This window comes from Triturus cristatus, chromosome 10 (genome assembly GCF_964204655.1).
Source record: "Triturus cristatus chromosome 10, aTriCri1.1, whole genome shotgun sequence".
Taxonomy (NCBI): domain Eukaryota; kingdom Metazoa; phylum Chordata; class Amphibia; order Caudata; family Salamandridae; genus Triturus; species Triturus cristatus.
The window spans coordinates 1,197,769,119-1,197,793,795 of NC_140593.1; positions in this window are offsets into that span (position 1 = coordinate 1,197,769,119).

A 24,677-nucleotide genomic window follows, 5' to 3' on the forward strand; every position below is an offset into this window, starting at 1 on the left:
ATATGCTTCATCAAATACGTAGTGGCCAATTCTAAATTTGAACAAGCAGGAAGTGGGATAAGGGAAGGGGTAGGGCACGTCGCACGCACTAAGGCGGAGAGAGGCACGCAGGCTGGCAAATGGTGTGCACTTTCGCTGCCGCTTTGATGTTCTCAGTGGCCGCACGGCTCACTAAGAACATCAAAGCAGCCGCGAAAGTGATCACGCAGGCTGACAAATGGTGCACGCGCCCGGCGCACATGCACTGTAGCTGGAGGCCTGAAAAAAGCCACTAGTTAGCACTTCCAAAACTCGCTTACTAAAACTCTCGCCAGAGCAGCGCTAAAGCGCTGGCTCAGGCGAGACCTTAAAAACGACTTCCCTGACATGCAGTCCTCGCTTTGGACTTCCACCAGGCATTCTGACCTCGGACTGCCTGCATTACTCTCCATTTAAACTGCCAGATGAGAAAAAAGAAAACCCTTTGTAATAAATTGGTTTACTGATTGACTTGGGTATGAGCTCTGGTCAAGCAACAACCACCATCCTAGTCAGGGTAAAGGAAAGGCAAACCCTAAATTAACCTGTGCTCACCCTCTAGTAGCTTGGCACAGAGCAGTCAGGCTTAACTTAGAGGCAATTTGTAAAATATTTCTGCAACACTTCAAACAGTAAAACAGTCAAAACACTACACAAAACCATTCCACACCAGTTTAGAAAAATAGAACTTATTATGATAAACAAAACAAGACCAAAACAACAAGAATCCAATTAGAAGAACCAGAGATATTGATTTTTTAAGTTCATAGTGAAAAATAGTGGCAAAGCGCAACGCATTTTTGGGGGGTATCTGATTACGCAGGGCCAGGGCAAAGTCACAAGTTCAGGCCAACCACGATGGTGCGCGGGCAGGTTACAGGGGCCCAGTAAGGCCAGCTGAACGGAATACTTTAGATCTTGGATGTGGAGCATTGCGTGGATCTGCGTCGAAGATGCGTTGCGCAGTGAGGCGATGTGTTGGTTCTGTCAACAGGGTTTCTGATGCAAATTCCGGTTTTGTGGATGCGAGGCGCAGTCGTGGCGATGCGTCGGTTCCAATGAACGGTAAAGCTGCGATGGGGGTTTTGGCATCATTATTGAGGCTGCTGTTGAAGAAGGATGCGAGGGGCTTGCACTGGGAAAAGCATTGCGCAGCAGCGGTTTTGGAGGCGATGCATCAGTCCCAAGATGCGGGAGGCGACAGTGACATGAGTCTTTTGTTACGTGTCCAATCCACGCAGCAGCAACGATGCTTGGGTTCTGTGAGGGGATGCGCTGCTCGGCTGAGGAGATGCATCGGTTCTGCTCGGGATGCATTGCTCAGCAAAGTGAATGCATTGGTTCCAGGGCTGAGGTGGCACCACTTGGCAGAGTAGACTTACAGATGGCAGAGTTCAGGTACAGGGTTTGGCAGCCTGTAATGTCCCTGAGACTACAGATCAGGACTGCAGTAAACTAGCCCTTGGAGTCACTCTGGGTTCAGGGTTCAAGTGATGAAGATCCAGTCCTTCTCATCAAGGCAAGAGGCCAGCAGGGCAGCACAACAAAGCAGGAGTTCAGCAGAGCAGCAGTCCAGGAGAGTGGCAGTCCTTCATCAGCACAGCAGTCCTACTTCCTTCCTTGCAGAGTATCCACAGGTCCATAAGAGAGAGACAAAGAGAAAAGCCCTAGCCAACCACATCAAGACTTGTTGCAATCACAGCAAAGAGCTCTTCAATATCGCCAGAGTGTTTGCCAGCCCTGCAGCCACAGAAAACTGCATCACCCCCTCCCAAGAACTATGTGACAGACTCACTGACGTTTTCCATGACAAGATCACCACTTTGAACCCCAGCCCAGGCCCTAAGACTTCCTTCACCTTCAATCACTCACCGAAACCAACAGGGACCACCAACTTACCTCATGGGATCAGCTCACCTCCAGGACACCACCACCATCATGAACTCTGTGCAATATAGGGTGGGCGGAAGGTGGCGCTGGGGCCCGGTGGCAATAAATCCCTGGTACATCAAGTTGCCCAAAATAAGGACGGGGCTGGAGTAGGCCACTAACCTTTACTTTCAAGAGAATAGTAACACAGTTACATCGTCACAGATATTATGGGAGGCATATAAAACGGTGGTGAGGTGTCAGGCCCTCTTGCTTAAAGCCGGACACAAAAAAGGGAAAAGGGCAACAGTAGTGAAGCTAGAACAGTAAATCCTTGATTTAGAACTTCAAATTGCAGGGAATTACAATGATGAGTTACAACACATAATAAAACTCAAGCAACAAGATAATAGAGACTGCGTTACAGAGGAGGCCAGGAATAAAATCAGAGACACACAGCACCAGATATATGAGTCAGGGGTCAAGGCGGGCAAACTATTGGCCTGGTTGGATCAGCGGCAGAGACAGGACAGATGGGTCCTGATGGTTACCACTAGCTACGGGGAGAAGATCAAGAATCCTCTGGGTATCGCAAAGGCCTTCTCAGACTACTATGGGAGGTATATGCTGCAAGCATTGATTATTCAAAACAAGAATCCCTAGAGTTCTTAGCTGATATCGTTCTTCCGATGCTGACGGAGGGAGAGTGACAGCCACTCGAGGAGGACCTAACAGTAGCTGAAATAACCCAAGCAATAGGAGCCCTGAAGTCGGGTAAGGCAATGGGGCCAAACTGTATCCCAACAGAACTGTACAAGCTCACAGTGCAAGTAACTGCACCTCATTTACTGAAAATGTTCGAGGAAAGCAACTCCGTTGGCAAACTACCACCAGATGAAAGACTAGGGACAATAGTCGTAATACACAAAGAGAGAAGGACAAGGGACCAATGTACATCATATCGCCCAATTATGCTTTTGAATGCAGAGGCCAAAATACTCGCAAACTTACTGGTGCAGTGGCTTCTCCAACTGCTTCCAGCTTTGGTCCACCCCAATCAATCAGGATTTATGCCAGGGCGTAACACCACCCTGAACCTTAGGTGCCTTCATGGGGTAATGGGTCATGGAGGACGCTGCGGTCCTATCATTGGACGCGTGGATGGCCTTTGACATGGTTGAGAGGCCGTACATGATGGCGGTGCTCAAATGAATGGGCTTTGGACCAAGATTCTTATCATGGCTCAGCCTCTTATACACAACACTTCAGGCACAGGTGATGGTCAACAGTGAAAAATCTCGGGTATTCCAATTACAGAGCGGCACTAGACAGGGATGTCCCCTGCCCCCCCTAGTCTTCGTGTTGATACGTGATCCAGTGGCGGCAGGGATCCGGAAACATCCAATAATACGTGGCTTACGCTGGTCGGAGGGCTGGGAGGACAGGATCTTGCTGTATGCTGATGATATCCTGCTGTATGTTGCGTCCCACGGGGCTCTATAGCAAGAATACTAAACATTTTTGCGACGTTCGGCAGGTACTCAGATTATATCATCAACTGGGCCAAGTCAGTGATAGATGTCCTCAGTGGACAGAGGCTGCAGTTCCCGAGGGAGTGTGTGGCAGGGGTGGTCACAGAGGGATTCCAATATTTATGTATATTTATAACAGCAGACCAGGTAGATTTCCAGGCCCGAAACCTACAACCCTGCCTCGACTGCCTCAAAAGTGATGTCCATCACTGGTGAGCTCTCCCTCTCCCGCTCCTTGGCAGAGCGGCACTGTTTAAAATGATGGCCCTGCCTAAATTTTGATACGTATTACAAAACTTCCCCTTTCTGGTCCCATATTCATATTTTAGTTCAATAGATAGCGCGCTATGCTCCCTACTGTGGAATGGTGGCTCCCCCAGGATTGCGCTCAGTAAACTGACCCGTAGTTGGTATGATGGAGGGATTGCTTTGCCGCATGTTCAAACTTACTATAGGGCTGCACAACTGGTAACTGTAAACCAATGGGTCCACCAATCGCCAACAGAGCTAGCACACCAAATGGACCGGCTGATACTACAGCCAAGAGGCTATCTCCATGCGCTTTATGCTGAACCACGATGGCTCCAAGTGGAGGGCCCCATGGCAGTGACGGTTCACCATTAGCACTCGGCACTGTCCAATTTCGGGTGAAAAAAGAAGCTCACCAAAGCCACACTGCTCTGGCAATCCCAACTGCTAGGTGCCTCAGGCATAAGAAAAGGCTTTGTCAAATTGAACTTAATAGGAATCTCGAGGCTGGAGGACCTTCACACAGTGAGGTAGATGGTCTCATTTGGACACCTACAATAAACACCTGAACTGACCCGAACAGAGTACTTTCGTTACCTACAGATCCAACCTGTTATACAGGCAGCAGTACCCAGGGGAACCGAGCTCCTGGAGTCGTCACCTCTGGAAAGTAGACTCCTCGAGGAACACTTGTCCCAAAAGGCAATTTCGCTCACCTACCGAAAATGAATCAACAATCTACCAGACACCCTTACTAACCTGAAAGATCGATGGGGACTAGACATTACGAACTTGCAAGAGGAAGATTGGCTTGAAGCCTTAGCCTCCCCAAGGGAAGTAGCCATTAGGGCCCACTTTGACTAGTCCAACTCAAAATATTGCACAGAGCGTATATCTCATGCACAACACTTGTAAAAATGGGCCGCAGGGCGGACACAATTTGTAATAGACAATGTGGAGAGGTGGGCTCATTCTATCATATAATATGGACATGTCAGGTGATTCAGAACTATTGGCAAGCAACATTGTCATGTATGTCGGGGGTGGTGGGAGAAGTGCTTACACTTTCGCCCAAATGGTGCCTTTTAAACGTGTGCAAAATGTATCGGACCATGTGTGGGTTAGTGATGAGGACAGTGAAACTCAGCCCCCGCCAAAGCGCCCAAAGAAACCGGGGGATGAAAATAGGGTAGTACAAGAGGATCTTTTAGGCCATCAAACTCAGAGTATAAAACCGCAGAAAAGGGTAACAACGCGGAAAAACGTATTAATGTCATCACAAGCAGGTCATAGTACAAAACCACCAAACCCCAAGGAGCCTTATTCTTCAAAGGACGACTTAAGAAAACTATCTGGACAAATAGAAGGGCTAGAAAGAATTCTTAAAGAATCCTTAGCAAAGATGGCGGAGAGGTTAAAATCTATAGAGGTATCTTTAGAAAAACATCTCGGAAAAAATATCCTCTGTAGAAACAATGATATAAGTGAAAGTGTGGATTCCATGAGATCTAGGACGACGAGAGTATCTAATGTATTGTCATCAGAAGCAGTAAATATGCAAATCACACGTGAGGGGGAACAAGGAGAGTTCAATATAGCGAACAAGGTGAACAGGGAGAACCAGATAGGAACACTGGCGGCGAAAACCCATTCTGGTTTAGATAGGTACCTGCAAAACTATAGTGGATGAAGAGAGGTATATAGAAACTTCCAGGGGAGGGACTCAAACAACATCCTGCCACCAAGTAGTCAACACAACCTCAACCCCACATATGTCCCAAAGGTCCGCCCTGAAATTATTTCACAATCCTTAGATCTCCCACCGGAAGCTACTGCCTACATAGTAATTCTGGCAAACGTCCCGCAGCTCTCTGACCATGAAAACGAATCCTGGGTTGCTCTGAGAAACAAATCCCTACATTGGTTGAGTACCAGGACATGATTAAACAGGGTTCTTTTTTCTGTATTTAAAATGGTTGGAAGAATAGCTTGCATTGGTAAAACTCGCAAAGCCCTTTTGGGGGACTGCGTGGTTTTAACATTTGGATCGCCTATTTTGGTGAGAACAATCCTCGAGAAAGTAGAGAGTGATATTATTAGCCCCCAGGCAGTAAACGTTGTCCCATTAGGTCACTTCTACCAACCACCAAACATATTGGGAAATGTAGATATAAGTAGGAACTATTCAGATTAGATCTATCCTAGGTATAATGTTCAAGTAACAAACCGATTTGATAATCTCAACAATTTAGAAGAGATAGACTGACTGAAAATGGGGCTAGTACAACATTTCCGAAATAAGAAGGTTGTAGATAAAATATACTTATTAAACCAAGTACCTATAGGCTTTTTAAAAAACTACACAGTCCCTAATAATATACAGCAGACACCACTGCTGGTGGCCAAAATCGCAAAACAGCCCGAGCTGACTAATGTGGTGTCTACTACCAGTCAACTGGTAGAGGATATTGTACCTATTATAGTGAAAACTCAGTCACAGATACCATCTATTTTTCCTATTGCAAAAACTGTATATGTGACCCTGATAAATCGAGCATGCAGAAATTATAAAAAGGTAACAAACCTGGTTTACTGGAACGTATCGGGGATTTGATTAAAGCTGGCAAATCCATTGTGGTGTGAGTTTACATTAAAGTTTTCCTTGATGTGCTTCTAAGAAACCTGGGTAAAGGAGGCTATCCATATTAATGGCTATCAAACTTATCACACGGCGGCTGTGGCAGGGAACCATGGGAGGGCAAAGGGGGGTTTAGCTATCTATATATCTAACATGGTAAACGTGAGAAAAATAGAACTGAAATATGTGGAATTATATTACAGAGGGCCATATGTAGGTGGGCTAATACCGGTCGGTAACGGCCGAAAATCGGTAAATTTCCCGTTACCGACCGGTATTTAGCCCTTTGCGATGTAGGAGGATGGATTTAAGGATTCGGAAATTTACCGATTCGCTATTTTAAGGAATCAGTAAAATACTGATTCCTTAATTGAAGGAATCGGTAAATTGCCGAATCCTTAAATCCTATGTAGGGAGCACTCAAGTGAGTGCATTTTTGGTTTAAGGATTCGTTATTTACCACCAACTACAAGTTGGTGGTAAATACCGAATACCTTTTAAAAAGCAATTGTGTGCTTTTTTAAAAGTGCCATGTGGCAGACATACATGCCCTTAGGGCATGTATAAATGTAAATGTACTTATAGAGCGCACTGTCACCAGACGGCCACCTTGCGGTGTTGCCTTTGCGGTTTCCTGGCGCTGATACTCATACCGCTGTGGAACCCCTCCTGGCTTTCCCTGTGAAGTGTCCACTCCTGGGCACCCCCAGGGTGAAGCCAGGCATCCTTAGCGCTGTTGGGGCCGGTGTGGAGGCTAAGCAAGCTATTGCCCAGAGTTGCAGCGTGGGGCCCGTGATTAGAATAGGCACCGAGGCGAGAATAGACAGGTCTGAGGAAATTGAGCCCAAGCCCCGCCGAGGCGGGAATCGAACCCTGGTCCCTGGCCAGAACTCTGCTTCAGGGTCTGCCGCTCTAACCATTGAGCCACACTCCTCCATGTATGTGCGCCACATGTGCACACATGCACAATTCAGGGGTGCAACAGGGTGTCAATGTGACACCCTGCCATCCTTGAATATGCTCCCCCTATTACCGATTCGGTATTGCCCTAATCGGTAATAGTGAATGGAGGCCCATAGGAATGAATGGGAAGGTATTTCTTATTACCGATTCGGTAAATACCGAATCGGTAATAACGAATATTACCGAATCGGTAAAATTTACCGATTGTTAACCTACATTCTATTTACCGATTCTTAAATACCGAATCGGTAAAATTCAGTATTTAGGAATTGGTAAATAGAACTTACCTACATATGGCCCTAAGTGTGTTGAGCTGGGGTGGGGGCACTTTTTTGCTCCACCAGTCAGCATTGAAGGGCACATTTGGTGCCCTCCTTGCATGCTCTGTTTGGAGCCAGTTCAGGAACCCTTAGGTCCTGCTCTGGCACGAAAATGGACAAAGGACAGGGGAGTATCCTCCCCTCTGTCCAGCCACTCCTCTCGGAGGGACTCTCAAGTCGTTCCAACCCTTTACTTGGGTATTTAAGGCCCCCCCGTGGGTGGATCGACAGATTCATAGTGGAACAAGACTGACCACTGAAACCAGGACAATCTTCGACTGTCTAGACCCTTGGACTTCGTTGGACTTCACCTGGAACCGAGACTGCATCAAGGCAGACTCCTGCTGCTCCTGGTCTCAATGTTTGGAAGTCTTCGGCCTCGTCTGTGTCTGTGCTTTGCTCAGGTTTGCTTAGGTTCTCCAGAAGTCCTGTGGACATCAAGAACCTCTGAAGAAATCTCCCTTGGAGTGAAGTAGTCACTCCCCGGCATCTGCAGGCACTGCAATGAAGCTGACTGCTCTGCTGCTCATGTTGTCCTACAGACGTGTGGCCTGGCAACACAGGTGACAGTTCTGCAGCTCTCCAGAGGCTTGACCTGTTTTCCCTGCAATTTGGAGGACAGTATCCCTCGTCGGAGCCGCAGGGACCAAACCCCTATACAACCCGTTGACTTGCTATTGCCAAGGCTTGATGGCTTAGCACTCCAGAGATCTTCGGGCTACAAGAAGCTCCAACCTCCAGCACCTCATCCCTTGAAGATCAGAGTCCTCACTGCATTCCTTGCACAGTGGGCCTCCATCTTTGGTGAGCTGCCTTAGGTCATCTTGCAACTCTTGTGCCTTCGGACTGTGGGTCCTCTCGGTCTTCTTCTGCTTTGGTGTGCTCCCCTGCTTGCTGGGGCCTGCTCTGACTTCCCTGCACTTGGTGAGTCCCTAGGACCTTGCTGGTCCCAAAAATTGCATCTTGTCATTTTCCACACCAGTTGCGGCTATCAGGGTTTGTTAGTGCTCTGCAGGAAACTGACCATCGAGACACTGACATCCAATGTAGGACAGCTTGTGTACAGCTTCTGGTCTTCATCAGTGTCCCCTGGTCCCCACAGCTTCAGCTACAAGGTCCTCGTCAACATGCCTGAGCTCCTTGCCAAGGTTGGATTGTGCTTTGTGCTTTGTGCCTCCTGGTCACCTCCGAGTGGCATAGACTCTGTCCACTCTGTTTGCAGGTTTTCTTCTTGAAAAATCCACCTTTGATTCCTCAGAGACTTCTTCAGAGGCCTTTCTTCCCAAGTTTTCCATTGTCTACTAAGGGAGGTTCCGACGTCACTTCACAACTATGAACCCGGCTTCCCTGGTGCAGGTAACCTGGTTCCTGGTGCATCCACTGGTGCGGTGGCTCTCCAACCTTCTGTTCTCCAAAGGGTTTCTTCAGGGTCCTCTGGACAGGGTCCTTGTACTTAAAAACTGCAATTGCGACTTCTCCATCGACTTCCATTGGGCACGCTGCTGTGTTTCTACTCTGCACATAGCTTCTGTGGGGTTCCTGGGTACTTACCTTGGGTGGTTCCTTGTGCTTCCAGCTCCACTGTGTCTTTTGGTCCAAGTCACGTTCTTTCTTGCAGTTTGCATTCCACTTCTTTAGGACATGGTTTGGTCTCCCCCTGGAGATCAGTGCAAATTTCTGCTACTTACCTGATTTCTATAATGTATTTTCTTTTTTATAGTTGATATCTCTAGCTGGGAGATATACCAATGTGATAGTGAATACGTTGTGTAATGAATAGACTTATTTTTATGAACACTGTGTGGTCATTTCTCATCTAATCTACACTATCTATTAAATGTGGTAAAACAACCTGCTTTCCACTCCTTCAAGATAAGCCCGAAGACTGCTCTCCACAGCTACCACTTTGAGAGCCTAAGGTTATCAAAGACCAGTCAAATCACCATAAGGGTTGCCTGGATTCGTCAAGGTGCATCACTCCTTTAAGTGTACACCATACAATAAGCCAGCATCCTACACACTTGAAAGGAACATTTTTCTAGCTCAGATCTTTCGATGAAGCGCTCACTGTACCAAAGTCATAAATGTATCTGGAGCAATAGCTGGCTGTGCTTAGGAAGGATTGCAGTATGGTCACATCTTGTGAGGAACAAGTGGATGACAACACTTGTACATTTTCAGGGTTGGGAGAGATTCCCCCTTCAGAGACGAGATGCCCAAAGATTTTGAGTTTGGTTTTGGGAAACTCACACTTCTCGGTGTTCAAAGTGAAACCTGCATCAGCGAGCAAATAACATACCTATATGAGAGCTTTGTCATGTTCCTTTCACGTGTCCCCAAACACTAATATGTCATCACTGTAGTTGAAAGCAGGCGTGACAGGTTGAATCATTCAGTGAATAACATCCTGAAAGATATCTGCAGCTGACGACACTCCAAAGCTAGGGGGCCGATTACGATGTTGTGCGGAAACTTTTCGCCAACTCCGTCTCGGAATCGGGACCGACCGACTTGCGGTCGGCGGTGCCGCCCAACCGATTATGATGCGACCGAACACTGTTCGGTCGAAGTCCCATTGAGTCTTATGGGAGACCATGTTCTGCCCGACAACACAGGCTCCTATGGGAAAATGGGGGGGTTCAGAAAACTCATTGTGCCTTCCACACAGTGCAGGGTTTAACAGGGAGCGTCCCTGAGGTACCCCCTCTGCCCCAAACCGGAGGCCGCAGGATGAAGGGGGGGCCTGCCAGGGGAACCCAAAGTCAGTTTCCGACAGCCTTTTTGTATCAGACAAACTAACTTGAAAAGGCTGTTGGAAACTGACATCGTAATCGCTTGGGCGGAAACCCGGTCCGTAGAGCTGTACGATACGGGTCCGACTGACACTAATTCTCTGAGAGCCAGTCGGCACAGATTCAGAAAGACAGTGCGGGTTACAATCCGACTTAGAACATCGTAATCGGTTGGTCAGATTGTAACCCGACAGTCAGTCGGAGGGTTCCGACACAGTTTAGGGCAGTTTCGGCTGTCAGTCGGAGCCTTTTCGTAATTTGCCCTTAAGTCTTTTGTATCTGAACAGACCAACATGAGTTGAAAAAGTAGTAATGTACCTACAGATTTCTTCTACCTTGAGTGATATCCTTTGTTCAAATCAAGACGGTTGAAGCCTTAGGCCATTCAGCTGTGCAATCATATCTGCTGTGCAGACAAGGATGTCTTTCTCTGTCGATTGCTATATTGGGCTTGTGCATATCAACATAAACACCCCCACATCCTTTTCGGGCAGCCCCATAATGGGCGAAACCCATGGCGTCAGACCAGTAGAGCGCTCAATGAAGTCATGCTTTAACAATGTCTCTAGTTCTTTTTCAATGGCCTCTTGCAAGTAAAAAGCAAACCGAAGATGTCACTGAGCAACAGGACGAATGTCCTCATTAATGTGAAGGTGCTGCCCCAAGACCAAATCAAATCCAATAAGGAATAGGACCCCACATTTGGGTATTTTAAAGGAGAAATCAATTCACCATTAATGGGATACCAGAGGATATGGATTCACGGCAGATCACTGAGAGTGATGATGTGGTAGTTAGTGTAGCAATTGGGATTGTTTTATGAACCAAGCAAGACAAACAGTCGCTATCAGTAGAACTAAAGAAAAATATTGAAAATCTTCCCCCGTCAGGATGGTTACCTGTAAACGTATTTGAGGAAGCCATGGGAAAACTAGTGAGGATAACTCTGAATTCGGAGGATAGCCCTTCCAAGAAACCCCTAAGGCAATCCAATAATTTTAATAAGCTGTTTTTAACAAGCTCATTCATTATCTTTGAAGAAGGCAATACAACTTTTGCTCTAGGGAAACAAATAAGTGAGTTTCTCCCTTTAAAAGAAGAAGAACTTGATGGGTAAGAATCCAAAAGAGCTGTAGCTCCGAAAAAGTCTGGGTAAAATAACAGAAGCAGTAAAATGGGAAAATCAAAAGCATTTTGAAAATTCATAGGGGAAAATTGTCCAAACCTAACATAAATTATATTTCTAGCATGGAATGGCAAAAGTACATTATCTCCCACTATGCTTTTAACTCATAGACACCCAGTAATAGTGTTATTGGACCCATAGATAAGGGGTCAGCTGGGAGGTGTGCTCCCCTTCTTCCCCCTACGAGACAGGAAGTGTTGGATTATCTTAAAGCTGCTAGGAATGCAGGGGGAAGAGATCCAGACCAACCACCTATTTCGATCATAAACCTAGACCTGGATTTATGGACCACTTAATTAGTGGCACTTTTACGCTATTGTTAATTGAACGGGGTGGCCCCTAGCTCTTGGAGGGGCAGTAATATTACACTGTTACATAAATAAATGCCCCTCCAACCTTTCTGGTAATTAGAGACAGATCACCCTGTAAGACTTCACAGGAAAGATTTTTTCCAAATATGTGAATGGGTGGAGGAAAATAATATTATTCCTTTGAAGCAAGCAGGGTTTTTAGAGCTGGTCACTCGACCTTGGACAATATAACAGCCATCCATTTCGTACTGGAGAAATTTGTGAAACAAAGAGGGATCCCTGTCTACATGGCTTCCATAGATTTTTCAACTGCTTTTGACCGCATACACAGGCCGACCCTTTGGAAAAAGCTGCTCGTGCCATGTTATGTCAAGAGGTAGGCGTAGTATGATGCCGAAAATTCCAACCTGTACTAATGGGTTGAAGCAGGGATGCCTGCTTTTTTCCTTATATATGGTGGACCTTCCCGATGTGCTGACCAATGCTGCTGGCAATGCCCCAAAAGTAGGCTCTTGTCCTTTATGTTTATGTGGACGATATAGTTCTGCTAGACTTGACACAAAAAGGTCTCCAGATACGTCTTGATATTTTGTCATCTTATTCAAAGTTCCTGAAGGTTAATATACATAAAACCAAGATTATGAAGTTTGGTACGAAAGAGTGCCGGACCAATACCAAATATAAGAGGTACTATAAAAATTCTGCCTTAGAAGTTAAAAATTTAAATGTTATCCTTACCTCAGAAGACTTATGACTACAAATTTGACAGATACTGAACATATTGCAAACATATCTAATAAGGCATATGCTCACGGGAATGCACTACAGTCACTTTATGGAGAAACAGGTAACAGGCACTTTGATCATCTCCTAACAGTATATAAAATCCCTTCTTTATGTTATAGAGACAATAACTATTAAGCAAGTCACTTCATATATAAGGTGGAGGGGAAGATTCTCTGCACTATTTGCATTTAAATTCCATGACCTCAATACAAGCGATCAGGCTAGAATTTGGATTGGTGAGCACTTATATAAAAGAATTAGCTGCCAATCTAAGATGGTATCATTGTATCCTTCATGCCAAGGAAAAGTCTTTCAGGAGAATTATGGTCATGGAATGTCTTCATCCCACAACTAAGGCCAGTCTGTTTAGAACTAATATTTTAGCTGCACTTTAGCACCTTCCCCTGACTAAATCAGAAATTAAGAACATGAACTATGTTAACCTTGAAAGATTTTTAAAGTTTGCTATGGCAACCTCTTTGATGGAAACTGATATGGTTATATGTAGTGAGAAACCTCGGTTCCAGTGTGTCACTCAATCATGTCAGGCAGCAGTACCCTAAGCGTATTTGAACTGGAACCTGGATCACAGGGTGCACAGATGTATAATGCTTTGTAGGTTGACATCAATCTAATAGGCACAGCAGCACACCAGAATGAAGTCATACAGTGCGTAATCCTGATTCATATAGTGATCTTCCACTTGATAAGATTATGTCCATTCAACTGTGTCAAATAACACAGAAAATTACAAATAATGATCCAATTCCATGTCGAGATGTCAATGATTGAATTTTTATTCCAAAATCACGTAACAGCCGACACGCGTTTCGCCCGCAGGGCTTTTTCAAGGCTCCAAAGTCAATTTCTCTTTCATGTATATAACATCTCTTACGGAGAAAAAACTTTGAAGAGAATAGGGAGATAAGCTGTCGGAATACTGGACAGCTGACAGTGAGGACGTAATATGGTCCCTGACATGATAAACAATTCGGAACTTTAAAGGCCAGACTGATGGTGTTTGGATTCATTATTACGCATTTGATAGCCTATATTGGAATTCGTGAGACAGGATTACAATGAAGAAAGTTTTTTCTCCGTAAGAGATGTTATATACATGAAAGAGAAATTGACTTTGGAGCCTTGAAAAAGCCCTGCGGGCGAAACGCGCGTCGGCTGTTACGTGATTTTGGAATAAAAATTAAATCATTGACATCTCGACATAGAATTGGATGATTATTTGTAATTTTCTGTGTTATTTGACACAGTTGAATGGACATAATCTTATCAAGTGGAAGATCGCTATATGAATCAGGATAACGCACTGTATGACTTCATTCTGGTGTGCTGCTGTGCCTATTAGATTGATTCAATTTTTTGGACTACATTGTAGTTACAAAGAAATTGTAATACTTTAGATAGATAAGTATTTAGCACTGTATTAGCACCAAATACTATTGTTCAGATTGATACAATTGAAATTCTACGACATACGTACATTTGATGATGTGCAGATCAATATAGCATATCCATACATTTGTAGGTTGACATGTTTACTGTTAAAAACTGTGACGGATACATTGCAGAAGGTAGTCTGGGAGGAAAGAATTTGCACTTTATGTCATAATGGTATAGAGACTATTGAACAGTTATATTTGTCTGTCCTGTTTTAAGGGTTTACCAACCACGAGTTTTAAATCCCCTTTTTAAAAAACGTGGAATTGCAACCGCTAAAGCTGCTATAGAGGTGATAAACTGTCCTTTGAATAAATTAATGTGCTGTAATATTTTCACATTTTCAAGCTATTTTTTAAAGTTGTATTACTTGCTGTATTTTATATATTGTAGATCTCATTGTGAGATCTAAATCTCTAATGAAAACCTTGAACCAAATGTGTACTCACCAAGGTATAAATTGTATTCCTCATTCTTCGTAGATGGATAATTTCAAACACTAAAACTGAAGCAATCCATACTGGAATCAAGCCCCTTGGAATAGATGGGATCTTCTGCCAATTGTTGGTATTCTATATTCCACTCGTGGACATATCCATCGCCCTACCCCGTCTCTACTGTCCACTTGCATTGCAGCGCTAGACCAATGAGGTGCTAGCCGATTGATGAAGCACGCCACCCTTTTGGGTGGGTAGGGGCTTTTGCTCCAACAAGTAAAAACACTTACTCTGACCTCTCAACCACTAATGCACACAAATGGTGTTATCCTAGGTTTGGTTAGTAACAGTACACTGTGTTTGATCATATCCTTGGTACAGATTGACAAGAACTGTCTCTACTCCTCACCAGAGAAGAGAGGGTGGCTGTCTAAGAACTATCTACCTTCAAGTTCCTGTGACCTGAGTGTGACTCTTCCTAGCATCCCCTCCACCAGCATTAGATTTGTTTTGCTTGTTCTCATTTAAGCACCCTCCCTCATCCCCTTTTCCCAGGTCCCAAAAACAAGTTTAATGCAGGGAAGTCCGTATCATCTAACCTCAGTGGCCTTGTTACTGGAAGTATTCCAAAGTCATACTTGAGGGTCCCCTAGCCCTGCCTTGCAAACCATATATCCAACTCCTCCCCCTCCCTCCACGATGGGCCTGCATGCTAGCCAGATCCAGAAGCTTGAAGAGGTCGGTGTGGTCTTTAGTGTAGGGTTTTTGATTGTGACCTCAAACACCCCTGTGTTCAGACACCCCATGAGCTCGTTTCAGTAATGTAATCTTCCTCCCTAGACATCAAGGGGCAGATTTATGAGGTTTTGCCGGAGGGAAGCGCAGCAGGCCTTCCTGCTGCGCTTCCCTACGGCAAAAGAAAAGGGCAGGGATGCGCCGTATCTATAAAATGCGGCGCATTCCTGTCCTTTTCCCCTGCGCCGGCGCACAATGGGCTGCCTGCGCCAATATGAGATGAATATTTTTGTACAGGAAGGGAAACCTTTCTGTACAAAAATAATCACAAGAGGTTTTTCCTCTTTGTATGGGTGCTGCAGAATGCAGCACACATAGAAAAAGGAAAAACGAGGAGAAATAAAGATATTTCTCCCCGTTCTGCCTCCCTTACGCCTCCCCTGGGGAGGCGGAAGCTTTTGGCGCTGCCTCAGATTTACGATTTCTCGTAAATCTGGGGCAGTGTCAAAAGGCCATGGATGTTGCTTGGAACGCCCCCAGCAACACCTATTGCACGCCCCTTTAACGCAGAACACTGCGTTGAAGGGACTGATATTTATGAGGCAGCATTAAGCCAAAAAAAGTGGCTCAGTGCTGCCTGATAAATATCACGCAGGCTTCTGCGCCACGGAACGTCACAAAAAGTGACGTTCTGATGGCGCAACGGGCCTCATAAATCTGCACCCAAGTCTCTGACCCAGTATCAGTACCACAGCTGGGTTAAGAGATATTAAAGTTTCCAGGTAACAGCAAATGTGAAGCCTACCCAAGGAGACAAGCAGGTTTCCAGAGAACACACAGATGCTGTGTTTTACCTTGCTAGGATTTTGTTTTCTCTCCCAACAGGTTGAAATTTATATTGTGTCGTTTTTCTTGTGATTGTTATCAGCTAGTGATCGTGAACAACGTATTAGCAGTTATAGCTTTGGTGAGAGATGAGTCACCATTAGTATTTCCAAAAGCACAGCATTTATTTATTTATAAAGTTTTATATAGCGTAAACAAGATCCCGAAGGATATCAGAGCGCTTTACATTAGGCTGGAAGGAAGGACATAAATGCAAAATCGGCATCAAGCAGGAGTAAAAAAAAACAGGATTGATCAGATCACAGATTCCAGGACAATTGCACCATGGAGGGTAATACAATAAACAGGTATAAGTGGGCAATGAAGGGGGTCACAGTATGCGGTAAAGAGGAGCAGTAACAAATGATGGTACAATGGAAGTAGGAAACAATGTCTTCGAGCAGATGAGCCTAGCCCAATGAGGGTAAGAATTTATTCATAAGGAATCTTTTGACTTCCAATTTGAAAGCCGTCGTTGAGGAGATTCTGCATACTTCCGGTGGAAGAGAGTTCCATATCTTTGGGGCAGTGCCAGAGAAGGCTCTGTGACAAGATCTTTTTTTGCTAAAGATGAGTGGTTTCAAGAGGAAAGTATTGGCGCTTCTTGAGGCTCTTACACCACAAGATAGCTCAAGTTTTTGTGCAAGGTACCTGGGAGTATTGAAGCGAAGGCCTTTGTGCGTCAGAACGGCAATCTTTAACTGAATCCGTGCTTTTTAGGGCAACCATTTAAGAGATTTTAGGACTGGGGATATGTGCTCATTTTGTTTGGTGCCTGTAACCAGTCTAGCCGGATGTATGACGTTACAACGCATGCTATTACAACGCCTACCATTACAACGCATTTTTTACAACGCAAACACTACTACAACGCACTACTTTACAACGAATACTTTTACAACGCTACACCTATTAAAATACTTAAAATTGCAATTACAACGAAAACCATTACAACGCATACCATTGCAACGCTTAAATTTTTTTATTTTATTAAAAAGTACAATAAAATCTGGCACGGGATGCAGGGAAATTAGGGGTTTTAGGGTGGGGAAGTGTATTAAAATGTGGAGAACAACTGTACGTAAATTAACTGTAATGCATGACAAAATCAATGCGCGAGTATTAAAATTAATACTCGAGTATTAAAATTAATACTCGGGTATTAAAATTAATACTCCCATTACCCCCAAAAATCCGTTTCCACACATTTCACAGTTTAAAACACATAACGAAAAATTAAACAACAGTTCATACACATTTTTATCATGAATATATCGCAAAATAAGCAAACAGAGTAAAACAGAAGACACATAAACATAGGCGCCATTTTATCCATCTCACTGGTAAATCTTGTCCTACAACACTTTCTATGAAAACAATAGTAAAAGACATGTTCCAAAATGGATGCCAACGGAGCAAATGAATAAAAACAATACATTTTTAAATGCTTTTTAAATTATCATTTTCCACAGAATATTAAAGTATACTAAAAACCACAACGAACGCAGTTTTTAAAAAAATTAATAGTGACACTGACTAAAACTTATAAATACCAGGAAGACACCATTTTGCAATCAGTTGATTATCAACTACCAGAGAGACCAGACGTCAAATCCTGACCCTCTGAGACCTCCACTGCGACCACCAACGTCAGAGCACTGAAATCGTTTGGAAAAGCATTGATAGTTTGCAACTACTAGTAAGTCACTAATATATTTTAACACCTTGCTTTAGCGTAATTCATGTTTTCTTTCCATACAAACAATGTTTTAATAAATTTTATATTAACTTATAAAATCAACTATTTCTAATTTTTTAATCACTAAAAATATATCACAACTTAAATCATCTACTTTCTTTTCCAAAAACAGAAACTTGATATTTTTCCAAATTCAAGAACTCTTCTACCTAATTGTCCATCACCTCAACCTAATCAACTCACCTTTTATATTGAGAAGGTAAATGTTGTTAAATTGCAATTGTTTTTTTATTAAAATAAATTTTATCCATTAGCAAAAATGTTGTATGGTAAAGGAGATTATATTAATTATTCACACATTCACACTGCATCGTAAACAAAATTATGATGTAGGGGTATCCCTTATTACTCTTATTTAATAATGCCCTGAAAGTGTATTATGTTTAGCATTACCAATTGTTACTCATACTCATTTGTTATGCAGCACCATCAAAAGTATGTTATATGATATAGAGTAAAATAAAGTATTAGAATTACAACCCATTTATTTTTTTTTTTTAAGCAACGTAGCCCAAGTATTTTTTTTTTTTTTTATTGATATTTCCACAGTAATACCGTTGCATCTTTTTGCATTAAATCCATAAAAAATAACTAAATCCAGCAGCCAGCAGTACCAAGAACCAAGAAAACAATCCGCCACAGAAAAAAGGTATTTTAAATTTTCAATGTAATAAATTCCACAATGGAATAGTCATTCCTTTTGCTATTGTTACTCCAGGAAGGTGCAGCAGTAGGGAAAGTGTTGGATAGTGTAGGGGTACAATTTACTATTCTAACTCCAGTAAGGTGCTGCAGTAGGCAAAGTGTTGGATGGTGTAGGGGTCCAATTTAGTAGTCCAACTCCATGCAGGTGCAGCATTAGGGAAAGTGTTATGTACTACTAATTATATTCAATGTCTTAATTTTCAAAAGTTAATTAAACTTTGCATTTATCAACAACGTTCAGTTATTTCATTTTCAGTCTCTGTATTTTTCCAGACAATTATTTGTTACTTTGTTCAACGATTCTATCCATCACATAAGTGACAACTCCAGCCAGCAGGCCAATTCCACTTTAGAAGCCTCCACAAGGAAACCAATTTCCAAAAAACAAGGTATTTTTACGCAGCATTGTTTTTAAACCATCAATATGTTAAACAAACCATTTTCTTCTTTTTGTTAATATAACAACAAAAGATACAAAATTAGAGTTGCAGTTAGACGAAGTTTTTTTTCTTACTACAGGAAGCTGCAGCTATATGGAAAGTGTTGGATGGTCTAGGGGTGCAATTTACTATTCTAACTCCAGGAAGGTGCTGCAGTAGGGAAAGTGTTGGATGGTGTAGGGGTACAATTTACTATTCTTACTCCAGGAAGGTGCAGCAGTAGGGAAAGTGTTGGATGGTGTAGGGGTGCAATTTACTATTCTAACTCCAGGAAGGTGCTGCAGTAGGGAAAGTATTGGATGGTGTAGGGGTGCAATTTACTATTCTAACTCCAGGAAGGTGCTGCAGTAGGGAAAGTGTTAAGTACTAGTAGTTATATTCAATATCATAATTTTCATAAGTTAATCAAAATTTGCATCTGTCAACAACGTTCAGTTATTTCATTTTCTGTCTTTTTATTTTTCCAGACAATTATTTGTTACTCTGTACAACGATTCTGTCCATCACATAAGTGACAACTCCAGCCACCAGGCCAAATCCACTTTAGAAGCCTCCACTAGGAAACCAATTTCCAAAAAACAAGGTATTTTTAAGCAGCATTGTATTTAAACCATCAATATGTTACACATACCATTTTCTTCTTTTTGTTAATATAACACCAAAAGATATAAAATAAGAGTTGCAGCAGGAAGAAGTTTTTTTTCTTACTCCAGGAAGCTGCAGCAATATGGAAAGTGTTGGATAGTGTAGGGGTGCAATTTACTATTCTAACTCCAGGAAGGTGCTGCAGTAGGGAAATTGTTGGATAGTGTAGGGGTGCAATTTACTATTCCAACTCCAGGAAGGTGCAGCAGTAGGGAAAGTGTTGGATGGTGTAGGGGTGCAATTTACTATTCTAACTCCAGGAAGGTGCTGCAGTAGGGAAAGTGTTGGATGGTTTAGGGGTGCAATTTACTATTACAACTCCAGGAAGGTGCTGCAGTAGGGAAAGTGTTGGATGGTGTAGGGGTGCAATTTACTATTCTTACTCCAGGAAGGTGCAGCAGTAGGGAAAGTGTTGGATGGTGTAGGGGTGCAATTTACTATTCCAACTCCAGGAAGGTGCTGCAGTAGGGAAAGTGTTGGATGGTGTAGGGGTGCAATTTACTATTCAAACTCCAGGAAGGTGCTGTAGAAGGGAAAATGTTGGATGGTGTAGGGGTGCAATTTACTGTTCTAACTCCAGGAAGGTGCTGCAGTAGGGAAAGTGTTGGATGGTGTAGGGGTGCAATTTACTATTCTAACTCCAGGAAGGTGCAGCAGTAGGGAAAGTGTTGGATGGTGTAGGGGTGCAATTTACTATTCTAACTCCAGGAAGGTGCTGCAGTAGGGAAAGTGTTGGATGGTGTAGGGGTGCAATTTACTATTCTTACTCCAGGAAGGTGCAGCAGTAGGGAAAGTATTGGATGGTGTAGGGGTGCAATTTACTATTCCAACTCCAGGAAGGTGCTGCAGTAGGGAAAGTGTTGGATGGTGTAGGGGTGCAATTTACTATTCCAACTTCAGGAAGGTGCTGCAGTAGGGAAAGTGTTGGATGGTCTAGGGGTGCAATTTACTATTCCAACTCCAGGAAGGTGCTGCAGTAGGGAAAGTGTTGGATGGTGTAGGGGTGCAATTTACTATTCCAACTCCAGGAAGGTGCTGCAGTAGGGAAAGTGTTGGATGGTCTAGGGGTGCAATTTACTATTCCAACTCCAGGAAGGTGCTGCAGTAGGGAAAGTATTGGATGGTGTAGGGGTGCACTTTACTATTCCAACTCCAGGAAGGTGCTGCAGTAGGGAAAGTGTTGGATGGTGTAGGGGTGCAATTTACTATTCTAACTCCAGGAAGGTGCTGCAGTAGGGAAAGTATTGGATGGTGTAGGGGTGCAATTTACTATTCCAACTCCATGAAGGTGCTGCAGTAGGGAAAGTGTTGGATGGTGTAGGGGTGCAATTTACTATTCCAACTTCAGGAAGGTGCTGCAGTAGGGAAAGTGTTGGATGGTCTAGGGGTGCAATTTACTATTCCAACTCCAGGAAGGTGCTGCAATAGGGAAAGTGTTGGATGGTGTAAGTGAACATTAGAGGTATAGCACTTACTTTTTCATCCTAATTTGTTTTTCTTCTTTTTTCTTTTCAGATATTGTCTAGTCTTGAGACTGCGAAGTACATTAAGTCCAGAAAGGGAAAAAATTTATTAAACCATGGAGGATACATATATAGTAAGGAAAGAGTAAGTTTTCCAAGAAATCATTGGAGGTGTGTGCAATACTACACTACCCATTGCAGTGGCAGAGCGGTTACTCTTGATAATTTAGTTGTTAAAACAACTGAGCATAACCACTCTGCCTCTGCAATGGAGGTAGAAATTAGAGAAACTGTAAACGAAATGAAAGCTATTGCAAGCACCTCCAATGATTCCACAGGATCTATTTTAAGAGAGGTTGCACAGCATGTCCCCAGTCATGTTGCTAGTAACATGCCTATAATTCCTAATCTGAGAAGAATTATTCAAAGACAAAAGCAGGCAAGTAACATTCAATTAACTACACCACATTCTTTCTCAGACATTAGAATTCCACATGACCTTGCTATTTCTTTTTCTGATGAACCTTTCCTTCTGCATGACAACGAAAACCCTCAGAAACGAATTCTAATTTTTAGTACCCCACGTAACCTTGCAAAGTTAGAAAATAGTGAAATTTGGATGATGGATGGGACGTTTAAAAGTACACCCCATCCTTTCACTCAAATTTACACTATACATGCCAAAATTAACAATAGTGTAATCCCCTTAGTTTATAGTTTGCTACCGGATAAGACTTCTGCAACATACACTGAACTTTTATCAGTTATTAAAAGTAAAACATCTTCAAGTCCTAGGAAAATAATTATTGATTTTGAATTGAGCATGATCAATGTGATCAATAAAACGTACACGGATACCCAAATTCAGGGATGTTTTTTCCATTTTTCCCAGGCATTTTGGCGTAAATTACAGAAAACATCCCTAGTTGCAGAATATTCTCGTGATAGCAAACTACAATTTGAACTTAAAAAATTAACAGCACTTTGTTTTGTTGCTCCCGATAGTGTGGACGAGTACTACACTGCAATTATAGAATCTGCTTATTATACTAGTAACGAAGAGAAATTGGCACCCATTCTAAATTATTTCGAAGACACATGGATTGGGCACCTAAGCAGATCGGGTCGCAGGAGGAAGCCACGATTCCATGTGGAGTGGTGGAACTGCTACACGAGTTGTTTAGAGGGAGAAGCAAAAACAAACAATGCCATTGAGGGATGGCATAACTCCTTCAACCACACAATTGGCAAACCTCATCCAAACTTCTACTCTTTCTTGGAAACTTTGAAGAAGGAGCAAAGTTTTCAAGAAATGAGAATAGCCCAAACACTTGCAGGTAGTCTAAACCCACGAGTAACTGTCAAAACTAAGGAGATGTCTGAGAGACTATTGGCTATTGTACAACAATTTTCGTTGTGTGTGGCTATAGACTACCTGGAAAATCTTTCTAACATTCTTTCTTTCTAAAATTAGTTTTGTACTTACTTTCTTGCTTTGCTTCAAATTAAAATATTTTTCAATTACAATTGGCAGACAATGTTTTTCCAAAAATTTTTCCAAAATTACAAGTCGTGTCATTTTTTTTTTTTTTTCTTCAAATCTTCATTTAAAGCAAAACTACCAATGTGAAAAAATCTACTATTCCATAGTATTGGAATAAACTTTCAACAACCAAACGCCAGTTGATTAATTTAAGAAAACTTCTTTATTAATTACCGACCTAAAAATTCACCAAAATTCAAAATACTCCTCTTTGTAAAAGTTAAGCCACTATCCAAAATGCACATTGCTGCATAAACACCAATTTGTAAACATTCAATTTTTTGCAAAAGTTAACGTAAACGCAATTAATTTTCACATTGAAATGAAGATCTAAATCATTTTTTATTGTTCCGAAGTTAAGAAATAAACTTTGTGAGCAGTAACTTAAAATATTTTTACAGTTACATACATTTTTTTAATGAACCAATTTCTATGCGCGACCCGACATAGGCATACATTAATAACATAAATGTGGACATGACTTAAAACAGTTACAACATCAATTAGTTTTTCCGCAACCTCTCCTTACTCCTTTCTTACTATATATGTATCACTTTTAAAGGTTTAATCTATAGTTTAAAGTGAAAACTGGTTCCTACCTGGGCGCAGATCAGCTTCCTGCTGCTTCCTCCAGCGATGGTCTTCAAAATGGCGAATTACGTCGACGCTCACGTCATGACGTCATCGTGCGCATTGATGTTTATCGCGGACTACTTTATGTATATAATGTATTAATAATTGTTTATAAATATAAATAAATTATTTCTATGTTTTCTAAATATTTTGTATTATTTTCAAAAATCAATAAAAATGTATTTATATTTTTAAAGTTTGTTGCAATAAAAAATAAATCTTTAAAAATTATTTGTTCAATGTTATTATTTTTTAAAAATGTAATTTTATCATGAAAAAAGTTTATTACTAAATGTAAATTTACTAAATATGTTCCTTACCTCGACTCTATATTCTTTTTTCCATGCAAACTTGCGCTTTCTTCTCTTTCTGCTCCTTCTTTTCATGTTCCGCGGGTTGTATATTCTGAAGCTGCCAACATAAATGAAGGACAAATATGCTCATAGACTTCAATGCAAAAGCGTGGGATTTTTTTTAAAAGTAAGTTTTATTTTCTTTGCACTATTTTTTTTTGGTGTATTTTTTTTTTTAAATACTTTTTTAATTACTCTATTAATGTAATAAATATATTTTAGTTTTTATCTTAAGTTTTTTTTTAAATTTCTCTTTTTTTAAATTATATATTATTATTATATATATTATAATACTCCAAAAGTTCTCTCACTTTATTAATTATTTTTTTTTCCAATCACTACACTTAAAAAAATTAGATTAAAAATTATTCTAGTATTAATAATTTTTAGTACTAATTCTTACATAAATTTTTTAATTACATTACACTTTACATAAGAAGTTTAAAAAGAACTCAAGTATTAATCTTTCTTAATACTAATTTATAAATTAATGTTTTTTTTAAAGTATCTACTATTATATGCTCTATAATTATTAAATTATAATAATTTAAGTTTTTATATTTTTAACATATAGAAATTAACTTAAAAATACTCAAGTATTAATTTCTCATAATACAAATCTTTTTTTTTTAAAATAATATTTATTTAATTTAAAAAAAATACTCTTTTATATCTTAAAAATACTCAAGTATTAATTTCTCACAATACACTTCATTTTTTAATAATTTAATGTATTTTTAAATTAAATCAAAAAATACTCTTTGATATCTTAAAAATACTCAAGTATTAATTTCTCATAATACAATTAATTTATTATTAAATTAATATTTATTTTAAATAAAATAAAAAAATACTGTTTTTTTTCTTAAAAATACTCAAGTATTAAAATTTTGTAAAACTGTTCACATTTTTTAAATATTCTTAATTAATAAATAATTTATACACATGAATTACTCTTAT